At 36.7% G+C, this 16,871-nt stretch overlaps 1 non-coding gene across 1 annotated transcript; it reads right to left on the reverse strand.

Annotated features, from left to right (window-relative positions):
- Positions 1-4,050: 4,050 nt before the first annotated feature.
- On the reverse strand, positions 4,051-4,157 carry LOC116146519. Its single transcript, XR_004130517.1, has one exon. It is a non-coding gene; the product is annotated as a small nucleolar RNA R71 (small nucleolar RNA).
- Positions 4,158-16,871: the final 12,714 nt, after the last annotated feature.

Genomic DNA, 16,871 nt, shown 5'->3' on the forward strand with positions numbered 1-16,871 from the left:
CTCCATACTTTATGTGCAATTGCAAAAGCAAGTATATGTATAATAACACATCCATGCATGTCGTCTCTTTTGATCATAAATATATAATCCATTAAAGCAAGAGAGCAATCTGATGTTATGAGAGTGATGCCTTATTGCTTAACTAACCTTGCATACAAGAGACTAACCTCTGAAATGAAACCCAATTTTCAAGTCAACCAATATATATTGTCATGGAAGCTGTCAACCAAGTTAAGATTAATCATTCTATGGCTTCATATTTATATTTTAATTCAAATTATTTGCAATTATAAAAGCGAATGAGAGAGATACATAAGAAATTATATGTATTAATTTGTAACCATTCATAGAAAATTACACGTTGACACTATGATTTCTTAACTTCCTGGCCGAAGCATTTGTTTTTTATACAATATCTGTTCAATATAAATAATATATATTTTTTAATGACGGAAACTTGAGTGTAAGCATAATTATTCTTGATCCAAGAATCAATAAACACATTCCAATAAGTTCTGGGTTATTAATTTGGGTATCTCCATGGCTCAATAGTTTCTTAGACTCTAATAGATAGAACTAATGCAAAATAAAGAGTCCAGATTCACTTTTCATGGTTTAGTCATCAAATACGAATATAAAATTTTCATATGGGTAGATATTAATTTATAATCGATTAGTTGTTCTTTGATTAAATTGGTTTTAAACTTTGTGAATGTTAACTTTATTTAGACATTTTTTTTTAAGAAACTCAATTCCCTCATCTATTAATGTACTCCCATATCTACACTACCTAACACACCAAAAACATAAGAAATCGTGAACCTATATCCATTCCTTAATTCCATTACAGATATAAAAGAATGATTGCTCTCAATCATTTAAGCACGAAAACTTAGCAACCCACAATACGAACAATTTAAAAGGCCATGTAAATTTTAGGATTCATTATTATTTTTTCTTTTTTTTTTGATAATTTTTTTCATATCGAAGAATTAATTATAAATGGAAACGACAAATGGACTAATATTTCTATACACATTCGTGGCATCTAAGTGTAACGAACATTTTGTTTTTTAAAATATATTTACGAAGCATGGAGAAAAAACACAAGAAAAAGGAATATTCAAAGGGATGACAGGGTAGGAAATTGATTAAAATTAAAAAGGACAGGCTAGGTTTTGTCTTTTACAGTGTCTTCATCGATGTGGAGGTGCCTGCAAGCAGAGGTGGGTGCCACATCTCCTTCGTAGAAGAAGGTGTTTCAATGGTGGTGGGCTCAAGTCCATATCACGTCTCACTCAGCTTGGTGGCCACGGAGAATCCCTTTAAACCACAAAACGCCTCTCATTTAAGATAAACATGACCCACGCCAAAGTTAACAACAATTTTCTCATATATATATAGGACCTAGTTGGTACAGTTGATTCAAGTAGAACTTATGAAAAAATTATTGGTTGTTTGGTGAGGAAAATATAAATGAGCTTTTTAGTTTTGATTTATCAAAAAGAACTATAATATACATGAATAAAAGTTTTAAATATGGACTTGTGTAATTATACATGATTAGGTCCTTTAATAATTGCCAAAAAGAAATATGTATATGATAAAACTGATGCCATGCAATTGTGGGAAACCGGAAGATATTAGTTAAAGCTTCAGTTTTCATTGTTGATTGTGTGAACAAAATATTTGGTTGACAAAAGTGGACTAGTCTTTGTCAATTTGCATAGTTACCTGCTTTATTAGGTATCAAATAAGATGTGACACGAAACTCGCCAAAATACTTGTGAAAGGCATGTGTGTCACCCCTGAAAATGATTGGAAATGAAATATATAAATCAATATACAATAGTGGTTACACTTTACATGTATAATTTAATATACTCTCTCATTCTAAAATACTATAATCAACCAAATTTTAAACATCTTTTCTGTATTTTATTACTATAACATCATGCATATTCGACAACATGGAGAATTATGTTAACCTCATCGTACGAGCATTTGAAATCTTACCTGCTATATATATTAGGTCTTGTCACTTGTGTAGAGCTTGAAACCAACCCAATTTAATTCAAATCATGATCATCAATAATATATTAATCTTAACCAATAATGCAACCCAACTCTCCTTGTATTTTGAGGTTCATAGAATATATGGCTAACCCTGCTTTTAAGTTTTACCAACAGTTCCCATCAATGTGGTGCAGTTTTCAATCAATTAAAGAGTCAGAAATGGATAAACCGTATGAATATTCAAAGCTCTTTATATATTGTCATTACAAAGAACTTAACGACAATTTATCTAACTAATAGCATATAAAAATTCATTAGGTCGGAAATAAATAGATAAGTGAAGATAAAAATTAATTTCACAAATAAAAACATACAATGTCACAGCAATAATTTTATACATTAATTTGTTTGTATAATATTGCTTCAGATTATTTTTATGAAATTTTAAGTGTCAACCAGTACTTCAAATGTAGATTATATTAAATGTGCTTCGATTTTTGTATTATTAATTTTTGGAGCATCATAGAACCAAATCCTTGAGAATACTACTGTTTACCAGAGATGAGAAATTGCTTAGGATTGTGAATTAGTAGAGTTATAATGTTTGTCAAGTCAAAAAGAGATTACACGGCAACTGATTTGTTGGCCAATCACATAATGTAAATCAATTAAGGTCATTCTCTTGTAAATCAGTCTCTAAGATATCAAACCTCTTGATTCTCACTGAAATTGACATCTTACCTTAGAAATAATGCTTATAGATATCATATAAACCAACCTCCTTGTTTTTTCATTAAGCATCAAAATTTTCTCATGTATTATCAATATCAATCGTAGATAATTTTCAGACAACAACTAAAATTTATGTTTGTTTGTGCGGACAATTACTTGAGATAACTTATGTGACGTGGAGTTATATGTTTTCTTATGATACTAAAACAAGGTTAATTCGCTTTTTGTTAGGGATGCGGGTGGATTATAACCAATATTTTTTATATATCTAAGTTAGATAATGAATCAAAATTAGGTGTAAATCAAAAGATGTGTGTAAAATGAGTCTTATCTTCACCACCTCTCTTGATGACATTAATTTGTTATGGGTAAAATTAAGCTACACATTTGGCTGAAGAAAATGTGACCATGCGTCCAAGGTAAAAGCCTCATTGTCAGAATAATTATTGTCAATAAATAAGAGTTTAATCAACAAAGGGAAAAGTGGAGCCGAAATTAGTAAGATGAGAAGGCAGAAGCCTCATTACCCAAGAACTCATTGCCTGTAGTTGGTTTTTCTCATCGTTGAAAAGGGGAAAATAAATATACAATAATTATTACTTTGTGCGACTAGTGCACTTGCTATATTTGCATGTTGTAGTAACAACGCATCAAGTTTTTGGTGCCGTTGCCGAGGATTGATTTTTGTGTTAACATTGAAATTTTCGTGAGTTAGCTAGATTGGAGTTTTATTTTGTTTTAATCGTTTATTAATTAATTTTTGTTGTTCTTTTCTGTTGGCTAGTGATCTCACGTTTTCTCTTGTTCTGTGTAGTTTATGCGAAGAGCGAGACGTCAGCCAGTGGTTCCTGTAGATCCTGAGATTGAAGGAACTGTAAGAAGACTTAACAGAGAGAGAAGAGAACGAGAGGCTGAAGTGGTTGAGATGGTAGAGAATAGAACATTAAGGGAATTCTCAGTTCCCTTAGTTGATGGTAGTGGGTCAAGTATTACTAGACCAACAGTACAAGCCAACACTTTCGAAATAAAGTCGGCAATCATCTAGATGATCCAGCAGTTGGTACAGTTTAAGAGAGATTTGAAGGAAGATCCAAATCTACACATTGCAAATTTTTTGGCGATTTGTGATACTTTCAAGTCAAACGGAGTGTCAGATGATGCCATCAGATTGAGATTGTTCCCTTTCTCATTGAGGGATAAAGCAAATGAATGGTTAATGGCATTCCCACTAGGGACGATCACAACCTGGAATGAATTACACAGAAGTTCCTGACCAAATTCTTTCCTCCAACAAAATCTGCGAAGATGAGAAATGATATCACATCGTTTCTCCAAGAAGAGTCTGAATCATTATATGAGGCTTGGGAAAGATACAAGGAACTACTGAGGAGGTGTCCACACCATGGGTTGCCAGTTTGGATGCAAGTCTAAATGTTTTATAATGGATTGATAGTTAATGTGCAAACCATGGTGGATGCAGCATCAGAATGAGCATTGCAAAATAAGACACCAGAAGAAGCCCATGAGTTGCTTGAGGTTTTGACAAGTAACAACTATCAAAGACCGAATGAGAGGATGCAGTCGAAGAAATCTATGGGTCTTCATGAAGTTGATGCATACATGTCCATATCAGCCCAACTTACAGCACTTCAGAAGCAGTTGAGAAGTATGCAGGTAAATTCTATTCAAGCTCCTCAACTAACTTGTGAATTTTGTGTGGGTAGTCATGTGAGCACTGAATGCCAAGTGGGGAACACATTTGCTTCAGCGTCTTCATCATCAGAACAGGTTAACTACTTTGGCAGGAAATCAGAGGCAACCGAACAATCCGTACTCCAACACATATAATCGTGGTTGGAGGAATCATCCGAACCTGTCTTGGGGCAATCAGAATCAGCAGAACAATAATGGAACCAAAGAACGATGCCAAACAACCAAACAGGGGTGAACAATCAATTGGGAGAGCAAAGATTGACAAAACTGAAGAATATGTTCGAAAAGTTTATGCAAGAGACCACATGTTTCATGAATCAGACAAGGACGAATTTTAGAAACCAAAGGGCATCCATTCGGAACTTGGAGGTACAAGTGGGTCAATTGGCCGATAAGCTCAATGAGAGACCACAAGGTTCCCTACCAAGTAACACAGTGACAAACTCACGTGAACAAGCAAATGCAATAACACTACGGAGTGGGACAGTTCGGTAGAGGTGGAATAATCAAGGAAAGAAAAAAGCCTACCAAAAGAAAATGAATATTCCGATGAGGAAGTTGACGAAGAAATAATTGCTGAAGAGAAACCAACCAGCTCTAGGGAAGATGAACAAAGCGGGAAGAGAGGCAAAGACAAAAGAAAGAGAAATTTCCATTCCCCGAGATACCACCAGAGTTGGCACATCACACTCCTCTTGTGCCTTTTCCTCAGAGACTCAGAAAGAAGAATCAAGATAAGCAGTTTTCCAAATTCATTGAAATATTTCAAAAACTGCATATTAACATTCCTTTTCCAGATGTATTGCAACAGATGCCGAGCTACGCAAAATTTCCCAAAGAAATTTTATCAAACAAAAGGAAGTTAGAAGATGAGGAAACAGTGATGCTTACAAAGGAGTGCAGCGCCATTCTACAGAAGAAGTTGCCCCCGAAACTCAAATATCCAGGGAGTTTTACTATTCCTTGTGTTATAGGAGACATTACTTTTGATAGAGTTTTATGTGATTTAGGTGCAAGAATAAACCTAATGTCTTTTTCTGTTTTCAAGAGATTAGGGATTGGTGAAGTGAAACCCACGACCATATCTTTACAGCTTTCAAATAGATCCATCAAGCATCCAAGGGGTATAGTTGAAGATGTTTTGGTGAAGGTGGATAAAGTTATCTTTCTGGCAGACTTTATTGTGTTAGACATGGAAGAGGATAAGGAAATGCCTCTCATTTTGGGCCGACCATTTTTGGCCACAGGAAGGGCCCTCATTGATGTGCAAGAAGGAAAGTTGCTGTTAAGGGTTCAAGATGAAATAGTAACGTTCAATGTTTTTGAAGCCATGAAATTTTCGTCAGAGTTAGATTTGTGTTTTAGTGTAGACATGGTGGATAAACTAGTAGCAGAGGCTATTGAAGAGAACACCCTTTAACTACCTCTAGAAGCATGTATTGCCTAATAAAAAACAATAGAGGTAGATGAATCAGCGAAGAATGAGTGTGCTAGATTTTTGGAAGCACTTGAGCCGATAAATGTAAGCCAAGATTCAGAATTTGAAGAGTTTGATATTGAGAAAGAGAAGGAAAAGGCAAGAACTGAAGAACCTCCAAAACTTGAGCTGAAGCCTTTACCTTCCCACCTCAAATATGTGTATCTTGGTGAAGCAGAAACCTTCCCAATGATTATCAATTCAAGGTTGAGTAAGTTGGAAGAAGAGAGGTTGATTCGGGTGCTAAGGGAACATAGATCAGCAATTGGACGGACTATTTCGGACATTAGAGGCATCTTTCCATCGTTTTGTATGCATAAGATACTCATGGAAGATGATGTCAAGCCTAGGGTACAACCACAACGGAGATTGAATCCTTCGATGAAGGAAGTGGTGAAACTTCTAGATGCGGGCATAATTTATCCTATTTCTGATAGTCCATAGGTGAGCCCGGTGCAAGTGGTTCCAAAGAAAGGTGGTATCACAGTGATAAAGAATGAAAACAATGAATTGATACTAACCAGGACAGTCACGGGTTGGAGAGTCTGCATTGACTATCGGAAATTGAATGAAGCCACAAAGAAAGATCATTCCCCACTTCCCTTCTTTGATCAAATGTTGGAGAGATTGGCAGGGCATGCTTACTATTGTTTCTCGAATGGTTTTTCAGGATATAATCAGATTGCCATTGCTCCTGAAGATCAAGAGAAGACGACATTTACTTGTCCCTATGACACCTTTGCTTACAGAAGGATGCCCTTCGGGTTGTGCAATGCACTAGCCACATTTCAGAGATGCATGATGTCGATCTTTGGTGACATGGTGGAGCGGTTTATAGAAGTCTTCATGGATGACTTCTCTATTTTTGGTTCGTCTTTTGACAATTGCTTATCTAATCTTTCATTGTTTTGCAGCGATGTCAGGAGACGATCTTGGTGCTCAATTGGGAGAATGCCACTTCGTGGTACAGGAAGGAATAGTACTCGGTCACAGAATTTCAAAGGATAGCATCGAAGTGGATCGAGCAAAAACAGAAGTGATTGAGAAGCTGCCACCACTTGCAAATGTTAAGGCAGTTTGGAGTTTCTTGGGACATGCGGGGTTCTATAGACAGTTTATCAAGGATTTCTCTAAAATATCTAAACCCCTTTGCAATTTACTGATTAAGGATGTTCCTTTTGATTTTAATGATGAATGCATGCATGCTTTTCAAGCTCTTAAGAAATTGTTAGTGTCTGCACCTATTATTGTAGTTCCCGATTGGGGACTACCATTTGAATTGATGTGTGATGCTAGTGATTTTGCACTAGGAGTAGTATTAGGACAAAGAAAGAACAAAGTGTTGCATGTAATTCAGTATGCTAGCAAAACACTCACTGATGCACAGTTGAATTACACCACCACTGAAAAAGAGTTGTTAGCTGTGGTTTTTGCATTTGACAAATTTCGTTCATATTTGCTAGGTACTAAGGTGATAGTCTACACGGATCATTCGGCACTCAAGCATTTTTTGGCAAAGCATGAAACAAAATCGAGGCTGATAAGATGGATCCTACTACTATAAGAGTTTGAGTAGGAGATCCGAGATAAAAAGGGGTCAGAAAATGTGGTGGCGGATCATTTGTCAAGGATTGAACGACCAACCCAGGGAAGTGAAGAGGAAACCCAAATCAAGGAAACCTTCCCGGATGAGAAATTGATGAGAATTGAGGAAGCACCTTGGTATGCAGATATTGCAAACTACTTGTCATCGAGAGTACTCCCAATTGGCATAATATTCTAGCAAAAGAGGAAGTTTTTCTCAAACTTGAAGTATTATTTCTGGGAAGAGCCATTTATGTATAGACACTATGCTGATCAGATGATACGTCGGTGTGTCCTGGAAGAGGAAATGGAGAGTATTCTACAACATTGCCATGAGAGGGAAGTGGGTGGTCATTTTGGAGGAACTAGGACAACAGCCAAGGTCCTTCAATCTGGATTTTATTGGCCAACCCTATTAAAGGATGCCATCTGGATGGTTCAGGAATATGACCAATGTCAACAGAGTGGAAATATTTCAAAGAGAGATGAGATGCTGTTGAATAATATCCTAGTTGTTGAGCTGTTTGATGTGTGGGGAATTAACTTCATAGGTCCTTTCCCAAATTCTTTTGGAAACATGTACATTTTGGTAGCGGTGGACTATGTTTCGAAATGGGTAGAAGCAATTGCATTGAGAAAGAACATTTTCTCAAGATTTGGGGTACCACGGGCAATCATCAGTGATGGGGGGTCACATTTTTGCAATAGGCAATTAGATATGTTGTTGGGAAAATATGGAGTAAAACAAAGAGTGGCTACACCATACCACCCTTAGACTAGCAGGCAAGTGGAACTGTCGAACAAAGAACTTAAGGGAATTTTGGAGAAGACAGTCAATGCATCTAGGAAGGATTGGTCATGGAAGTTAGATGATGCATTATGGGCATACCGCACTGCATTCAAGACTCCAATTGGTATGTCTCCATTTAGGTTAGTATATGGGAAGGCATGTCTCTTGTCGGTGGAACTTGAGCATAAGGCATACTGGGCAGTCAAGTAGCTAAACATGGAATTACGAGCTACTGGGGAGGAAAGGATGCTGAATTTGAATGAACTCGATGAGTTTTGTCATGAAGCGTATGAGAATGCTCGGATTTACAAAGAAAAGACCAAGAAGTGGCATGACAAGCATATCAAAAAGGAGAACTTTGTAGTAGGTCAGAAAGTCTTGTTATATAATTCTAGACTTAGGCTTTTCCCTGAAAAACTTAAGTCTAGATGGTCCGGACCCTTCATAGTTACAAGAGTTTACCCATACGGGGCGGTGGGGGTGTCACATGAAGAAAAGGGCACATTTAAGGTCAATGGACATACGTTGAAGCCTTATATTGATGGGGTGATGAGTTGCAAGTCATTTCCCATCCAACTTGACATCCCGACATGAGGACTTGAGAAAGTCAAGCTTCCGACTATAAACAAGCGCTTCTTGGGAGGCAACCCAAGTGTTTTAATTTGTTTGTCATTTGTTTGTTGTTTTGAATTTGTTTAGTTGTCTCATGATTTAGAATGATTTTGATTTCGTGTGTTTTTTGGTGTTTCAGGTGAATTATCATATTAAGGCGAAAAAAAGAAAAACTTCTAGTTTTCGCTGCGGAGAAGCGCAAAATACATTTTTGCAAGAAGAGGAATTCTAAAAGTCCCAGACTTCGCTGCGGCGACATTTGTTCTTCGCCGAGGTCACGTGCTCTTTGGAATTTTTTGCCGCAGCAGAAAGGGTTTTGCGAAATTGAACTACGAGAATTTTGCCGCAGCGCTGTAGGCTTTGGAATTTTTCGCCGCAGCAAAAAATCTTTCTTTGCCGCGGCATTGACTGGGTTTGAAATTTTGTATGGAATGAAGAACTTCACCGCGGCGAAAATTGTTTTATATAAATAGGTTCATCGCGACTCTTCATTTTCGCGAAAAATTTCAAAACACATCCGAGAGCCAAACACTTCAACCTTCAATCCAAAGCTTCTCCAGTGAATTTCCATCACTTTTCCTCACTTCTTAACCCTCACAAACACCAAAATAACTTATTTTAGCAAAGATTTGTGCGAAAAATTGAAGAAAATTTTGGAAACCCTTGGTTTTCAAAAATTGGGGATCTTGCAATCTCGGCCGCAATTGGTGAAATTGGTGGTGCATTCAACATGAGAAGGGTAAGATTTCGAGTTCTCTAACATCTAAATTGCTCAATTTTGATTGTAATGCCTTAAGTTTGAGATATTGCTTGAACGAGTTGATTTGTGGATTTTTGAGATTGTTTGCGAGTTGATTTTGATTAAAGAAGTGTAAATTTTGATTTGTGTGGTGTTGAAGAGGTTGGGTGTTTGAATTGGGAGTGTTTTGTTGAGTTTGGAAGAAGAGTGAATTTGGGGGTCTAAGTGCAAAATTTTTGAAACTTGGGTGTATTTGCAGGATTGATTATGGTTGGTAGCAAGGGCATTTAGAGTTGAATTGTCTGGTTAGAGTCTTAGTTTAGGGGTACATTAGAGTTGTCGAAAATGCCGCCCAAAGTACCTTCCAAGGGTAAAGGAAAAGGGAAAAAAAGTAGACAATAGATTTGTCAGTGACAAGGCTCAGCAACGATATGAATGAGCAATCCAAAGGAAGGATAAGGGGTTTATTGCCAAACAGGGATTGAACACTGTCTATGCTGAAGAGTGGAATCGAGGGAGAAAGTGGGATTCATTTATGAGTGAACCCGGACATGCGACCATAGAGCTGATAGTGAGAGAGTTTTATGCCAACCTCCCTGACTATGATCCTGGGCATGTATTTGTGAGAGGTACTGATGTGCCAATTGATGCGAAGGTCATCAACGATTTTTACAACTTGCCTTCGATTAACCGTGATGAATATCTGGAATTTAAGAAGAAACAATTTAAGGAGGATGAGATACTTAAGGTCATAGCAAAACCGGATACCCCTTGGGAGGTTTCGAATAAGGGAAAGAAGACCATCAAGGGAACTAATTTGATACCGATGGCTAGGTTGTGGCAGTACTTTATGTGTGCAAGGATGATTCCGGAGACACATTATAGTTCAATAACTTTTGATAAGGCGGTATTGCTTTATTCCATTGCCACTGGAAAGAGAATGGATGTGGGGAATATTATCATGACGAGTATGCAGAATGCAGCCCAACCAGGGCGAGGCAGCTTCCTCTTCCCACATCTCATCACCGAGCTGTGCACTTGAGCAGGAGTAGAGAAGACGGATGATGAACCACTTATCCATCTTGCCCCAGTTCTTGACATCGCCTACTATCGGAAGCTACTTGGGCGTACTCCTAGAGAAGAACCTAGCACTGGAACAAAAAAACGAAGAACCATAGAAGCTGCCATATCATCCAATTCAACATCAACAAAGAAGCTGCTGCAGCAGATTTTGGGTAAGATGAAACGGATGGAACGATGTCAAGGTTGGCTGGCAGAGCGGACCCGGATGATGTATGATATGCAACACAGTTGCTGCACCAAGCTCGACATTGATACTTTGAGCTTCCAGTGGGAAGACTAGGATTCCGAGGAATGGATGACCTCCGAAGAAGATGAAGACACCGAAGAAGAGGAGGAGGCCAAAGAATGAAACCTGAGCACCTATTTTGTTGTTTATTTTTTTTGTTTTAATTGTCATTGTCTTTTATTTTGTACATTGAACCTAATTTTCTTTTTGTTTTGGATTATTTTAATTTTGTTTGAACTTCTTAGTAGTCGTAAGGGCGAGATTAGGATTGTAATATTTTCATATTAGTCAATGAAATTTTCTAACATAATGGACACCACAGAAATTCAATTGTTTTACATATTATGGTGATGAGAAAGCCAAGGAACGGGTGTGCATGCTGTTAAGCAAAACTCCGACTTCACCGATTAATCAGGGAACTATCTCGTACCTTTGTAAATTCTATTTTTCTATTCCTAAATTGTTCATAGTGTGACATTAGGGACAATATCATCTTTAGTTTGGGGGTAGGAAAAATTTGAATAAATTTTTTATTTATGTTTAGTTGTTTTCATGTTTTGTTGTGTTAAGCCAATGATGAATTACATAAGTCTATGATGAGAATAGGATTGTTGGGATTTTATTGTTGAAAAATGTTAAGCATTGCTTCAAGTTTATGTTGGTTGACTAAATTTAGCTTGAGGTTTGTTGAGTGGTTCAACCACCATTTTCATTATTTTGGCATGTTTAGATTCATTTTATGTGGTTAGGCGAAGTCTTGATAATGTTGGTGAACTCTAGAACCTAGTTAAGAAGTGCTTCAGGTGAAATTAGAGGAATAAACATTATTGAGGAAGTGATTTAGACAGTTTTTCGGAACGTTTGAGCCTTTCCAACTGACCATGAATTTTATCCCCAGTTACCCATTTGAGCCTTATGAAATCATCGTTGTCCTATTTTTCTTGTGCAACAAATAATGCCCAAACCTTTCACCCTAAACATGTCCACAACCTTTAAGAGAATTCTAAACCTAATGCAACCACAAAGAGATTAGAGAGTTGTGTGAGATGCTTACGTACTAAAAGATTAGTTTAGGGGTTGTGAGAAGGGCAAGAAGAATAAGAGGGGTAATTAACCTCGATAAGACTATTGTCTTTTAAAAAAAAAAAAAAAAAAATTAGAGAATTCGAGAATTGCAATTTAGAAGCAAAAATAAGAAGTGCACATGTTTGAGGGTTATAAAATGGTTCACATTTTGGGTGGTGGTTGAGAAAGAAAGTGGAAGTTGAGTTAAGTCTTGGTGTTTGCTTAAAGGAAATCGAGTTCTCTTGCTTAGTTTACCCTTTCCTTTTCTTTGCAGCCCACTAACCGAACCTAACGTTACAAGCCTGTAAAGACCTTTTGATCTTTAGTGATGTCTAATCCTCATTAGTGGAGAGTAGTTCGATACTTAGGCTTATGGAGTCTGCCGCCATTTGATAAACTTTGCATTTCTACATAAAATAATCCGGGAAGTCGGAATGTGGACTGAAGTAGGGATCACCTACTTGGGGGACCAATAGAGAAAGATAGTCAATGCAACTTATAACTTGTTGGAGTGTTGAACATTTTCTAGTAATAATTTTTCAACAATCTTTGAGACTTGTATAAATTCTAGGCAATTCATTGTGTTGAGTTTGAGTCTAATGTTTCTTATTTCATTTTCGAGTCTATTGTGTTTTTGTTTGTTAGTCATTTTTCTTGTAGTCGTGTTTTGTACCTGATGCTCGGGGACGAGCATGTCTTTAGTTTGGGGGTATTTGATAATCCAAGGATTATACTATTTTATTTAGATTTTTTAACCGGATTTTGGATACTTCTTAGTTCGTTTATGCCTGAATTGCTACTTAATTTCACATATTTTCTATTTCAGGCCAAAACATGTATTTTGAGTGAATAATGAGCGGATTGGAGTTTTTGGACCCAAAAGCAAGCGAATCTCAGAATTTGGGAAAGTTCTGAAGCGGAGTTGAAGCACTATGAAGCTTGTTCCCATGGGAAAGCATCGAAGATCGAAGATTCAAGCAAGGAAGCAAGCGGAGGGCAATTATGTAAATTCAGAATTTTTCAGGAAGGTTCGCCGTGACGAAGTTTATTCTTCGCCACGGCGAAAGAAGCTAGGCACGAGATTCCACTTTAGCTTGTCACTGCGGCGAAATTCTTTCTTCACCGCGGCAAAGTTTGCGAATTTTTGTTTCTCCAAAACGCATAGTTTTATCTGAGGAAAGTTTTAGGTTTTTGGGCGAACTATAAAAGAGAAACTTTGCCATTTTGAGAGGGGTTCGTCTAGTTTTCGTTTGGTTTAGAGTAGCTTTTACATTTGGAGAGAAGATTGGAGATTAACCTTGTGGATTCATCAAATAGGGGAGATCTTTACTCTATTTTCTTTGTTTCACTATGTTGACTGCTGTGTTTACTGTTTTTCTTGTTGTTTGTGTTAATTTAGTTATTAACTAACCCATTTTGGGTTAGGGTTTTGATGTAATTCGGATTTCTATGGATTAATCAATTGATTATTATTGCTTTTATGTTCTATTGCATAGATTTTGTGATTATTCTAATTTTTATTGATTTTACTTGTTGAGCATGATGAGATTGAGAAATGAATCATGTTGAGCTTATTGGGTAATCACCATTGTTGTTTTGAATGCTAGAGATAGATTTGAGAAACAATGAAATCAATCTAGGATTCCATTAGCTTAATGAACTTGGATTTATTAATCTTCAATTTGTCGGGTGCAGAAGATTAATAGGGAAAAGTAGGAATTCATAGCCTGAGAAGGTATGTTTTACAACTTAAGGAATTCGATTTACAATCCGTACATGTGAGTGTAAAAGTAGCATAAATTTGTAGAATTAATCCATAGGATCCTAATAAAGTCAAAACCCTAACTGTTTGCTTTACTTGATATTACCCTTGCTTTAATCTTGCTTTCAGTAATTAGTCTTTTAATTGCATAGTAGATTTTGCTTTCAGTTTAGTTTTAGATTCTCCCATAAATCCAAACACTTTTGGTTTCTCCAACTTGAGAACAAATAGGAAAATCAGTGCTTAGCAATCAATCCTTGTGGGAACGATACTCACTCATCACTTTATTACTTTGTGCGACTAGTGCACTTGCTATATTTGTATGTTGTAGTAACAATGCATCAACAACCCCATGTTAAGTAACGTTAATGTTAAGTTAGGACGTTCATAACATCACAAGAATTGGGAGAAATGAAGCAAATTTGCCTTGATCGCTTAAGCGACATTGGTTATTAACACATATTAAAGTCATTTATGGAGGATTAGTTGACAACCTAATTCCATCAGCACATATTAAGGCCATTTAAGAAGATTATTACCGTTAATTTAAACCTCGGACGTTCACAACATCAAAACATAACAACTACGATATATGACTAACAACCCTATGATACATAGAGAAATGGCATAACACACTAGTGTGAGACGTTAGTAGAAATGTACCTCATTTCACAAATATGGATGGTTATGATTGAATAGACAGCTGACGCACATTACGGAATATAATTTCTCACTCAAACGTTCACAATATCAAAAGATTGAGGAGAAAAAAAGCAAATTGGCCTTGGTCGCTTAAGCGACATAGGCTATCGCTTAAGCGATCATGACTTATCTATAATGGATTGCTTAAGCGATTCTATTTTTGAGAAGGATTATTCTAAGTACAAAAGCAAATTACCCTTGATCGCTTAAGTGATGTCAGGTCTCTTTTAAGTGATCCTATACAGAAAAGTCGTTATCACTTAAGTGATAGCCTACTTCACTTAAGTGACCAAGGCCAATTTTCTTTGTACTTTATTCTTTCTCTAATTCAAGATCGTTTAAGTGACGTCAGCTCTCGCTTAAGTGATCCTATACTGATAAGTTATGATCGCTTAAGCGATAGCTGACGTCGCTTAAGCGACCAAGGCCAATTTTCTTTGTACTTGACAATTCCTTCTCAAATTCAAGGTCGCTTAAGCGATCATGTACAGATAAGCCATGATCGCTTAAGTGATAGCCGATGTCGCTTAAGCAACCAAGGCCAATTTTATTTGTAATTGATATTTCCTTCTCAAATTCAAGGTCGCTTAAGCGATATCAGCTCTCGCTTAAGCGATCCTATACATACAAGCCGTGATTGCTTAAGTGATCCTATACATATAAGCCATGATCGCTTAAGCGATAGCCAATGTCGCTTAAGCGACCAAGGCTAATATTATTTGTACTTGACATTTCCTTCTCAAATTCAAGAAAATTAGCTTAAGTGATCCTGTATTGATAACATCTCAAGATTGAATTAATTTAGTAGCACAATAAGAGTAACAATTAAGTAACTAGAAGCATCCTTACTATCATCTATTCAAAACTCCAAACAAAAAGATATCCAATTGTCAACATAAAAAATTGAAAACAACAAAGCATTCGTAACAAGTCCATGAGACAAAAAAGGTAATATCATAAAGTACTCATCAAACCATTAAAATTGTTTTATGATTCACTAATAAGTCTTCAACGGTTGGCCTTGGCAACTCTATTGATTTCATCATTATTCTTGATGGCATAGCTGGAAATACAAAGACATAAAATCAGTTTAATGCACCACAAAAGATTGACATACAGCCAAGAGAAAAAAGTAAACGGAACACCATCTAGCCACTCACCAAAACATTCTACACCCAAAACAACTTGTCACATGTCTAATATTAGCCAAGTGACTATATGCAATATATATATATATATATTATTAACTGATACATTAAGGGTTGACAAATTTTAAAAAGCATCTACAAAGTCACTTAAGTGATCTGGTGTATCGCTTAAGCGATCTGCTACCATATAATAGACTTATACCAGATCGCTTAAGCAATCCATCAGCTCCATAATACATTTTCAATCATCTCCACCTATAATCGGTGCTACCACCCACAATGCAAGAAAATCATCAACAAATCTCACTTCTTTAAACTTGCATTATATCAAACACAACCCAAGAACCTAAACCACTAAATCAAAATCATAACCCAAACCCAATCCATCATTAAATATTTGTAAATAGAAATATAAAATGCAAAGGGGAGATATACATACTTGGACGAAATGTTAGGAGGAGGAGAAGGCGGATCTTCGGCGGAGAAGATGATAATGGCAGAGGAAGAAGAAGATGTTAATGGCAGTAGGGAGGGGAGCAATTTCTTTGATTTGGGTTTGGGTTAAAATGCAACAANATTGTATTTTATTTCTATTTATTTTAATTAAAATTCTATTTTAGTCAATTTATTAAGATAATTTTGGGTGAGTTTGGTTTATTATTTTGGATATAATTTTGGGAATAGTATTAGATAGTTGAGTAGGGGAGTATTATGAGATAAAATTTAAAAATTTATGAAAAAGCCCTCAAGATTTGCTAATTTAATAAACACCCTAATATATTAAAATATTGTAAAATGACAAAAATGCCCCTAACACCTAAAGTGCCAGATTTCGGCCACCACTGCCGGAATTTGGCCGGAAAATTTGTAACCACAAAATCCGGTTGGATCTGACGGGTATTCGATCGATATAGCCTTTTTCGGCCATATCCACCACGGATCTGACCGGAAAAGGCCAGATCTAAGGCCAGATGTGGCCTTTGACGGCTGGAAAAGGCCAATTTTGGCCGTTGATATGGCTGTCATTGACAGTCAACGCCGGCCATTTTTTTGGCCGTTGCTGATGGCTAGATCTGGCCTTTTTCGGCCAGATCCGTAGCAGATTTGGTTGGAAAAGACCAGATCTAGCTATTATTGGCCATTTCCGGTGGTCGTGTGACTGTTGTAACAGATTCCGGCTACCACCGGCGGTGGTTGTCGAAATCTTGCAAGTATTGTGGGT

The sequence above is a fragment of the Pistacia vera genome, unplaced genomic scaffold, assembly GCF_008641045.1.
Source record: "Pistacia vera cultivar Batoury unplaced genomic scaffold, PisVer_v2 Contig478, whole genome shotgun sequence".
Lineage (NCBI taxonomy): Eukaryota > Viridiplantae > Streptophyta > Magnoliopsida > Sapindales > Anacardiaceae > Pistacia > Pistacia vera.